A 10894-nucleotide genomic window follows, 5' to 3' on the forward strand; every position below is an offset into this window, starting at 1 on the left:
ATATAAAGCAAATTATTTATGTTTCGTAAAACAATTTCATAAACGAAAAAAATTCATAGCACACAAAATACCAAAAAAATATCTCAATAAAGTGTTAATAAACGATTATTAGACGACATCGTGTAAAATAATATACAATTGATATATGATCTTGTAAATTACTAAATATATAAATGATAAAAAATAAACGTAAAACGATAACAAAATACTTTAGATATAAATGATCGTGCAAATTATCTTTAACGATTATTTCATATGTGCGTCTGATCATATTTGAAAATATAAACGATCATCATACACGATTCTGTACATTACCATATATATAAACGATAAGGTAATAAACAGTAAAAGATGAGAAAAAAGTTGAAGTATATACGATCATGTGGAGAAGTTTCAACGATCGTTTATATAAGTATAAACGAACATTTACAGAAATTCAAATAACTCGTAATTACAAAAATGCCATCAAAATGAAAGGACTATAAAAAGGTGAAGGAACTTGCTTAGACTTTTTCGTTCATCGTCTTCCTCGTCAATCGTTTATATCATGGTAACTATTTCAATAGAACTGTCGTGATCGACGATCTAACTTGCATGCAAAGAGGTCTGAATATATATTCACTTCGATCTATCTCCATCATCTATATATATCTACCACGATCTATATCGCATGCAAAGAGGTTTGAATCTATATCCATTTCGATCAATCTATATCTATCACGATCTATCCCACATACAAAAATGTCTATTTCTATACTAATTGTATATATTTAATTGAATAATTTATATTAGTCTTCTTTTTTAAAAATAGATGGTAAGCAAGAATCAACAAGTATCATGTAGCAAATCAATAAAGTGTAAAGCAAAAACAGAAGAAAGAAAAATGAATAAAGGTAACAAACTATAATGTGAATATTTGTCCGTATAGCATTGTATATTTGTGTATCTTTTTCTTTATTGCGCTCTGTATTTGTAAATTTGTTAAAATTTACCCTTGTTTGAAACATACTATTTATTATATCATTCAATAGGTGAAACACTATCCAAATGACATTATTATGGAAGATTAATAAAAAAAAAACCTTAGAATTATTGTATACTACAATTTAGAAACATTAAAAAAAAAACCTTAGAATTATTGTATACTACAGTTTAGAAACATTAAAAAAACCTTAGAATTATTGTATACTACAGTTTAGAAACATTAAATCAAATCAAGTAAAAAATAGACCAAAGAATTTTTTCTCGAGTTTTGACAAACAATTCTTTTGGTCATTTCCTTAACATTAAAATGACCAAAATACCAACACAATTCCTGAATTTTTTATTAAGAAAACAATGTCATACAAAAAAAAAAAAAACCAATGTCCTTGCTTTCAACTTCAATGAACATATAGCAGAATTGAGCTGAAAGAATTTTGTTTTGTGACTGGACTAAAAGGTCATAAATTTCCTGATTTAAATCTAGGAGAAAGAAAAGAAAATGGTCTGAAAAATGCCCTTTTTCGTCATGATGACTTTATAACAAGAAGAGATATAGAAAGAACTTTCAAAGCGTTGTGCAACGAGGAAGACTCATTGAAAGAAAAACTAGTTAACCTCTATGTCTTTGAAGCATTTTTAATTCTCAAGTAGCAACACAACCACATAAATCTCCTACATCTAAACATATTGGATAATGAAGAAATCTTCAAAGACTATCCATGGGGAGGTTATCATATATCCTAACATATCAGTTCTTGAAAAAAGCATCCTACAGTGATAAGGAGGCTATATACCTTCAAGGGTTTCCTCTAGCTTTAGTCTATTGGGCCTTTGAGAAAATACCAAGACTTTCCAATTTAGATGTTAGGTTTGGAAGAAAGCTTGAAATTGAAGGGTCACCAATTGTAATATGGGAATGTTTGGAAACAAGTGACTAGAAAACTCTAAACATCAACATTTTTTAATCTAAAAACGTAAGTAAATTTAGAGCATGCTTTATGTATATCTAGATAGGCAATGAAAGATTTCTATCCATGTCTATCTTGAATAGATGATGATATAAATCTATCACTGTTTATCAATACCTTTGCTACATTTTCACTAATAATCTAATATCATTTTATTTGTAGTTCTCCATGACACCTCTAGACTCATCAAAAGAAGAGTTTCAAACAATTTTTAGATATTTTAAAAATATTAAGAAGCAGGAAAGAAAAGAAAAAGTAGAGCAACAGGAAAAAAAAAGTAAGAAATTGAATAAACAATGAAACAAATAAAATCTTAAATGAAATAAGAGAAATCATAAAAAAATCAAGAAAAAATAGAAACATAACAAATATTATTAAAACACGAAATAAAAGAAATAAAAAGCATGTTGACATTGGTTATGAGAAACTTGAATGTTCCACCACCATTAGCCAAACGTCAACAACAACAAAATGAGAAAGAAATTGCATATACAAAAGTCGTGGAGAAAAATAGACCACCTACTTGTAGCCTTAATCTTCTTGGTGAAGATGAAAAAGTTAATACAATGGTGAAGTATGCAACAACACATTGTCCTACGGTTAGTGCCTTATACATTATGTACTCCTTTGTTTTGTTCAATGTTCCTTAATTTCCAAATAAAACACGATTATGTTGTTTCTTTTTCTTTATAGAAAACTGTCGTTTTGTTGGAAACATAAAGTAGTTTGGAAACAATAGCAACTACAAATTTAGAAACACTCAAACACAAATATTGTCGCAGGTTTAATTCTTTTCCAAACAATAAATATAATTTATATCATATAGACAGATATAATTTATCTATTTGGATGTGTTTTCATCATGATGTCTCTGAACATTCTTACTTTATGTGCTTGTAGATAGATGAAGAAGACGAAAAGAACAACTGGTTTATTCATTTAGGAACACAAAAAATATACGTATTCACATAGGTTTTAATTTGTTTAATATACAACTGGTTTCACGATCGTTTATTTATATTAAATGATCGTTTGTCTATATTAAACGATCATTTATATATTTTACACGAATGTTCATTTAGCTTACATATATTTTAATTCTTTTCTACTCAACTGGTTTCATGATCATGTATATATGTTATACGATCGTTTATGTATTTTACACAATCGTATATACATATTTAAACGATCTTTATATTGCACAACTGTCTACATTTTCTTGCACAATCATTTTGACAGCAGATTCTCTTTTTACATTCAGATAATTAAATTTGAAGATGGAAAAAAAGAAAAAGAAGTCGAAAATAAAAGGCGAGAAGACAAAACAAAACGAGGTCAGATTCAATTGGGAAATATTGTAATCATTGAAGAAGAAAAAATAGAAAAACAAGGGGAAGAAAATACAAAAGATACAGCAAAAGGAAAAGAAAAGTTGATTGAAGAGGATAAGGTTGATAATAATGAAACTAAGGAAAAAATTGACACTGATAGCAGTCAAGAGCATGCACCACAAGAAGTGGAAACAAAAGGAAACAAAAGAGAAATTAAAGAAAAGCAAAAGGAAAATAATGGTCCTCAGCAAAAAAAAGACAAAAGTTTCAAAATTGATATGGAGACAACCAATCTCAACACCATAAGAAAACAGCAAGAAAAACGAAAAAAGAATGTCAACTCAAGAATACATTGATTCTGCTCCATCCTTCGACCTACAAATTTCTCAATATTTTAGAGATAATTTATAGTGTTTGTAAAGCTTCAAATCTTTAAATTTAACTTTTGAAAATTTCTTTATTTTATATTTGAGAAATCGGTATTCCATTTTACTCTTTATATCCTACACTATCTTGTAAAACGTATAAAGGGATCAATTACATTTATTACCATGATCTTTTAATTAAGTCAAAACGATCTTTTATATATATATATTAAACAGTAAGGAATGTGATTTGAAATTTTAAAAAAGGCATGCGAATTTACAATATTGTCTCTTTGGTAAAAATCAATAATATACATATATCGCCTTCTTCGTTTTCCGTCACTTTGCAATACACAAACGCACTGATCACTTAGCTTTTCATCTTAAAGATGTCCTATTCCATTTTTCTCTTAGTCCATTCTTCTTTTCAACATTAAAATATATGTTGCTAAACTTTTGATACTATAATGTTACGTTTCATCTTCTTTATATTTCAAACGTTTTGACTTTTGTCTAGAAAACTATCATTCTGTTGTTAAATTCTTATTCTCAAGCGTTTCAGATTTGTTTGAACTTTTATTCTAGAGATTGTTAAATGTTTCAATTTATCATTACTTGCCGATTAATTATATTACAAATGTCTTTCTGTTTGGATTAAATGATTTGTTACATCAAGTAAACGATAATTTAATTTTAGGGTTTATGGTTTAGTGTTTTATAAACGATCGTGCACATAACCAAAATATATTATGATCATTATTTTCAGGATGACTGTACGTAGCGACAAATACTTTTCTGCCACTATCTCATGCCAAGTGCACAAGATTGACAGTCTTATTAAGGATAAACTGACCAAGGAAAAGGTGTAGATGTTCGACAAAACAATTTTTGGTCTATTACTGAATGTCAACATGGTCTTCAACGGCCAGTTGATCCATCATTTCTTGCTAAGGCAGATACCTGAAGAAGCCAACGCATATGGAATCTGTTTTTCTGTTTTAGGGAAAAATGTTCGTTTCACCCATAATGAATTCAACATCATAACTGGGTTATGGCTAACCAATGTAATATTTGAGAAAGATTATGATAATAAGCGCCTACAATGCCTTCTATTCGGATCAGAAAACAAGAAAATAATAACATGCTTGGAAGTTGAGGAAATTTTCAAGAATTTTGAGTTTACGAATGATGATGATGTTGTGAAGGTTGCCTTAGCCGTTTTTATTTAAACTGTGATGGTCGGGAAGGATAAGAAAATGCAGTTTGATATAGATATTTTCGGAAGAGTTGATGATGAAGAAGTTTTTAAGAACTTTGATTGGTCAACTTTCTTCTACACTCGTTTGCTTAATAGTTTGAAGACAATTTTATAACGAAATAAAGAAGCATACGAGTTAAAGAAGGCAAAAAGTTCAAAGCAGTGGCATACTACAACGTCAAAGGCTACGTACTTGCTGTTCAGGTGATTTTTATTTGTTTATACACTTTAATTAAATACAAACTAAATATCAAAGTTTTGTTTAAATGTTTTAGGTGTGGGCTTATGAAATACTTTCAACTACAAGTGAGCATCTGGCCACAAAAAACAGTAAGGGATCAATCCCTAGAATATTAAGATGGAAATGTACATAAGCTCCATCTTACAAAATATTGTAGAAGAATATATTCGACAACAAAAATGTAAGTATAACTTGTCAGCGATCGTTTAAAACAATTGTACTATCGTTTAGAATAATTGCACGATCGTTTACATTTTAACAAATATGATCATTTAGCTTAATGCAATATCGTTTATATTGAATACCATATCGAGTATCATATTATTTTATAAACGATCATTTAGTAGCTTAGTTTGATATACAACGTATTAACAATTCTTTGATTGTAATATTGAAAACTATTGTTAAACCTAAACTGAAGCTATCAATCTAAGAGAAAGCTTTTATGAAAAGTCGAATTTGAGGGGATGATAACATGGAAATGGAGGATGATGAATCCATGCCAGATATTAACAATAGTGATACCAATACTCCTGATGATGCAATGAACAATCAATCATTGGAGCAATCAGCCTCATCTCCACAACTGTCACCACGAAGGAAACAAAGACAAACAATGGCTGACCAGTCTGAAATGCATCCAATAACCAACAAGAAAGTTGCAGATCAAAGAAGTCCAATGACAAAGAACAACAAAGTCATTCACAATCCTACAAAAAACTGAAAAAGGACATAAAACAAGTTCGTAAGAATTTATCCATACTTACTTTTATAGTCTGTAGGATGGATGATGCAATTAGAAAGCAGTCATTGGAGTTGTCTGAAATGAAGCAGATGTTGGAGACATTGGTCCAGGTAAATTTTGTTTTCAGAAAGTATTTTGTTTATCAATTGTTTAAAATATCCGATCGCCTATCAAATTTCAACGATCATTTATCACAATTACACGATCGTTTAGATAAGATACATCATCGTTTACTTTTATATACACGATCGTTTAATTTTATTTTTATTTTTATTTAATTTTAGTTTTCAGAAAGTATTTCGTTTATCAGTTGTTTAAATAAATGACCGTTTAACTAAAATATCTGATTGGCTATCAAATTTCAATGATTGTTTATCACAGTTACACGATCGTTTAGATAGAATACATCATCGTTTACTTTTATAAACACTATCGTTTAACCATCGGTTTTTTTAATTTTATTTATTTATTAGAATCAAAATTAAAATCAAGATATGATCAGTAATGACCAAGCATATGTTGAAGAACAACATACTGAAGAACTTAACGTGGAAACCCAAAGGTTAACATTTTATTCATTGTTTACTGCTTTATATTTTTGAAAATTGCTTACATTCTAAATAAGTATCAATTGTATTTTTTTTTCTTATTTTCATTCTTTTCTCATTTTGTTTAGGGAACAAAAAACAACTTTACTTGAACATCAAGAGAAATCAGGTAGTGATATTAGCATAAACGGTAGGGATGCAGACGTGTTATTGACTATAAGAGATTTATCGGATAATATAAATGCTCAAAGTCAGAAAGAAAAAGACTTGCCAGAAATGATTACTACCCCTCCACTTATGAGCCAACCTCTTCCACTTTGTGAGATACTACCATAATCAAGTACTCTCAAACAACTTGTAATGGCTCCATTGGATAAAATTTTACAAATTCACGAAGTGCCACCAGCAATTTCAATTGGAAATATAGAATGTCAATTGATATGTATGAAGGGATGAAAACCCTTTACAACGGAAGAATTACAGAAACTCAATTTTAATTGGAACCTTAAAAATACCAATACATTTACAAAAGTTAGAAAAACAATTTTTTTTTATGGTTAAACATGCTTTGAAGAAAAATACAGAGAAGAAAAAACTTACGCTCGTTGACGACTCTGAATCTACCAATCACCAAATTTTGGGGCACCACCACTTGGAAACCTTCCTATTCTCTGATTGAGATGGTTTGTGGGAACCAAAATTGGAATAAGGAAATTTTTCTGTTGGAGAAAATTTGTTATGAGAGAAATGGGAGAGCAATCTTCTTCGCAGAACTTCTTTGCAGAACTAACCCCTATTTTTGTTACACAAAGTATTCCCACTTCTTCGGACGGAAGAAGTGGGAAGTGTGAGATAATAAATGGGAACGTGGGAAAACTACCCACGTTCCCTATTAACTTAATAATAATTATTAAATTAATATATATTAAACTAAATAATTAGTTTAATTAAATAATTAATTTAATTTAATTAATTAATTAATGTAATAATTAATTAAATCATATTTAATTAATATTTTCATTTAAATCATATTTAAATGAATATCTCTCGCATAACCTATAGTTTTAATTTAATTAAATCAAATTAAACTAAACTATTAATTAATTGGTAAATTAAATATCTTATATTTAATTTAATCCATAATTTGAATCATATTCAAATATAAATTTCTCACATAACCTATAGTTTTAATATGTATCATATACACATTAAATTTTAACTTTTATAGTTTTAATATGAATCTAATTCAAATTAAACTAATATTTGAACTTATTCAAATATTTTATTCTCTCGTAATTTAATTTTGAATCATATCCAAAATTAAATTTATATAATAAAGTCTAATTAAAATATAAACTTTATATTATAATGTATCAATATACATTATATTAATTCCCAAAGTAAATTTGAACATTTCAAATTTCAACCAATATAAATAAATCTGATTACTCTTTATGAGTTAGGAAGGGGACCTAATGGACCTACAGATCAGAAGCTACAACGATATGAGATTAATTAGCTAAATTCATTAACTACATTAATCAATATTCGTTAACTGTGTGAACACTCCACTAAAGACTCACAACTGAACTCTTCTCACTGTAGATATATTTCTGTGTCCACAGATATAGACCAATACCAGTAAGTTAGTCCTTCACAAGTGTTCGTAACACCAGTTGGGTCAAATTATCGTTTTACCCCTGGGTTACCTCTAGTCCTTAAATACCAGTGCTCCTCTAATGAACAACATGTTTATCGTCTAACCACTAAACAAAAACCCTTCTCGTGTCATAGAGAGGGTAGAACCCTTTGTTCAAGTCCCGGAGACACCATTTAAGGGAACACTTATCTACTTACCTTAAAGGTGGGAAGGAGTGAATTTCATCTTGTGTGATTATGTTCCCAGCTCCTCACTCGGTCTTGTTCCCAAAATGATAAGCATATTGAGTCGAAAATTTGGCCACTCTCACCCGTACAAATCAAAGGACAATCCCTCGCAAATAGGAGTTCATAATACACTCAGGATTAAGACTAAGTCACCTAGATCATCCTAATGAAATAGAAATCCAACTAGTTAATGGAGTTACATCTAGTGATTACTATTTCGTGGTCCAGTCTTATGCAAACTCATTGCATAGGATACCCTCACTCGCATGTCGCATACATGAACACATTGGATCAATGTGTTTGTATCAAATACAAAGTGAGTCGTATCCATAGTGTTAACAGGATAAGGTACCCAACTTTAACCCTATACTATAGACCTTTTAAGTTGATCTTGAACATTGATCCCCGTATGTAACGACCCAACTTTCCGGACTAAGCTGAGGTCACTACTCAATACCAAAACTCGACCACACAACATAAAATTCATAACGGACCGGTTACGATTTCTTAAAACGTTAGAAATATTACAAAAAAAACAGTATCGGGCCCTATTTTAAATCACAGTCACAAAAGTTTCAAATAAAAAACTCAGGTCATCAACTCAAAATCACAAAACCACATATTCTAACAAAAAAACATCAGCGGAAGCAATAAGAAAACCAGACGCGTCCATATGGCCTTCACGCATCCTTCCTGCCTCTCGTCGGTCTGCCCCTCGCTGTGCCCTTACCTGAAAAGTTAAAGAAGAGAAAAGGGTGAGTATAAACATACCCAGTAAGGGACCCACTACTGGGCCCGTTAGGGGACAACAGTTAACTTCCTATTCGGGGGTACCCTACATAACAGTCTAGTGGTTTCGTAGAACGCACATATCAGTCTAGTGCTCCCGAAGGATGCACACATCAGTCTAGTGCTCCCGAAGGATGCACACATCAGTCTAGTGCTCCCGCAGGATGCACCCATCAGTCTAGTGCTCCCGAAGGATGCACAGATCAGTCTAGTGCTCCCGAAGGATGCACACATCAGTCTAGTGCTCCCGAAGGATGCACACATCAGTCTAGTGCTCCCGAAGGATGCACATATCAGTCTAGTGCTCCCGAAGGATGCACACATCAGTCTAGTGCTCCCGAAGGATGCACATATCAGTCTAGTGCTCCCGAAGGATGCACATATCCGTAAGGCACACTACCCCATAGATGAAGCTAACCGTTACCCCTCAGTCCATACTAAACCGTCTACAACAGTCACACCCCAACGACATTCATATTACAGTTCCGCCATAGGCTTTGTCAGTCAGATAGTATAGGTTTAAACAACTACACCCTCAGTTGCTATACGCGTCACCAATTTGCACACCATTAGGGAAAACCCTAGACCCAATCAACTAACCAACCAAAACCGGACTCACTGTCCTTCCTCGTCCAAACTCCATGATCAACATCCAGACCAATGATTACTACATACTGAACTGTAACTTCAAGGTCCATCAACATAAAATCCCAGTCTACAATTAGCAGTCACAGTACCTTTACATCAGACAAAATATAATAACAGTGCTTAACAGTCAACACACATACAGTTATTCAGTACAGTCACTAACGTGTAATCCCCTGTGGATTACTACGTTTCCAGCCTCGATCCGAGGTCCAGTAGTAGGAAAACCCTTACCTGATACTCGGTTATGCTCCTCGATCGAATCCACGCTCAACGGATCAACCTAAACGAAAACACAAAGGTTTTAGTTGATGACTCTAGTAGAAGTCGTTTTAAAAGGTCCGAAGCGACACCCGTTGACTTACCCAAGGAAAGGAAAGCTATCTCCAAACAAGCCTGCCGCGGGACCCGAGAACTTAAGCGTCAACTCCTTACTACCTTCAAGGGAGAAAAGTAGGGCCATATCTTATTCCAATATTCAAACTCGAATCGGATGTAGCAACATTAGGGAATTCATCGAAAACAATCCTTACCGAAGACTCACCGTGGCCCGGAGTGAAGGAAGGGAGGCTTAGGTGGGTCAGTGAAACAAGGAGCTCGGCTTGGCTTGAAGGCGTTCGGTTCGGCTCGGCTCGGCTCGGCTCGGCTTCGGCTCGGCTCGGCTCGGCTTCGACTCAACTCGGCTCGCAGCTCGGCTCACGGCTCGGTCCTCGGCTCAGCTCGGCTCGGCTTCGACTCAACTCGACTCGCGGCTCGGCTCGCGGCTCGGTCCTCGGCTCGGCTCGCGGCTCGCGGCTCAGCTCGAATCGCTACTCGGCTCGGCTCGCGGCTTGGCTCGGATCGCTACTCGGCTCGGCTCGCGGCTCGCGGCTTGGGTTGGTTTGGTTTTCGGCTCGGGTAGCTCGCGGCTCGGCTCGAAATGGGTTCTCGGGTCGGGTTGGATGAGATCGAGCAGCCACGGTTGGTTTATTATCTTCCGGCGAACGAGGGCGGCGGCGATTTGCAGACGACGCACGAGGCACGACACTGAAAGGAGGGGATACCACCTGCGGTTGGGACAGAGGCGGCCGGCAGGGCACTTCATGTATCGGAATATGGTCTCCAAAGACGATAACCACAGCTGAGCCCTGGTG

Source organism: Cucumis melo, chromosome 3 (assembly GCF_025177605.1).
Source record: "Cucumis melo cultivar AY chromosome 3, USDA_Cmelo_AY_1.0, whole genome shotgun sequence".
NCBI classification, from domain to species: domain Eukaryota; kingdom Viridiplantae; phylum Streptophyta; class Magnoliopsida; order Cucurbitales; family Cucurbitaceae; genus Cucumis; species Cucumis melo.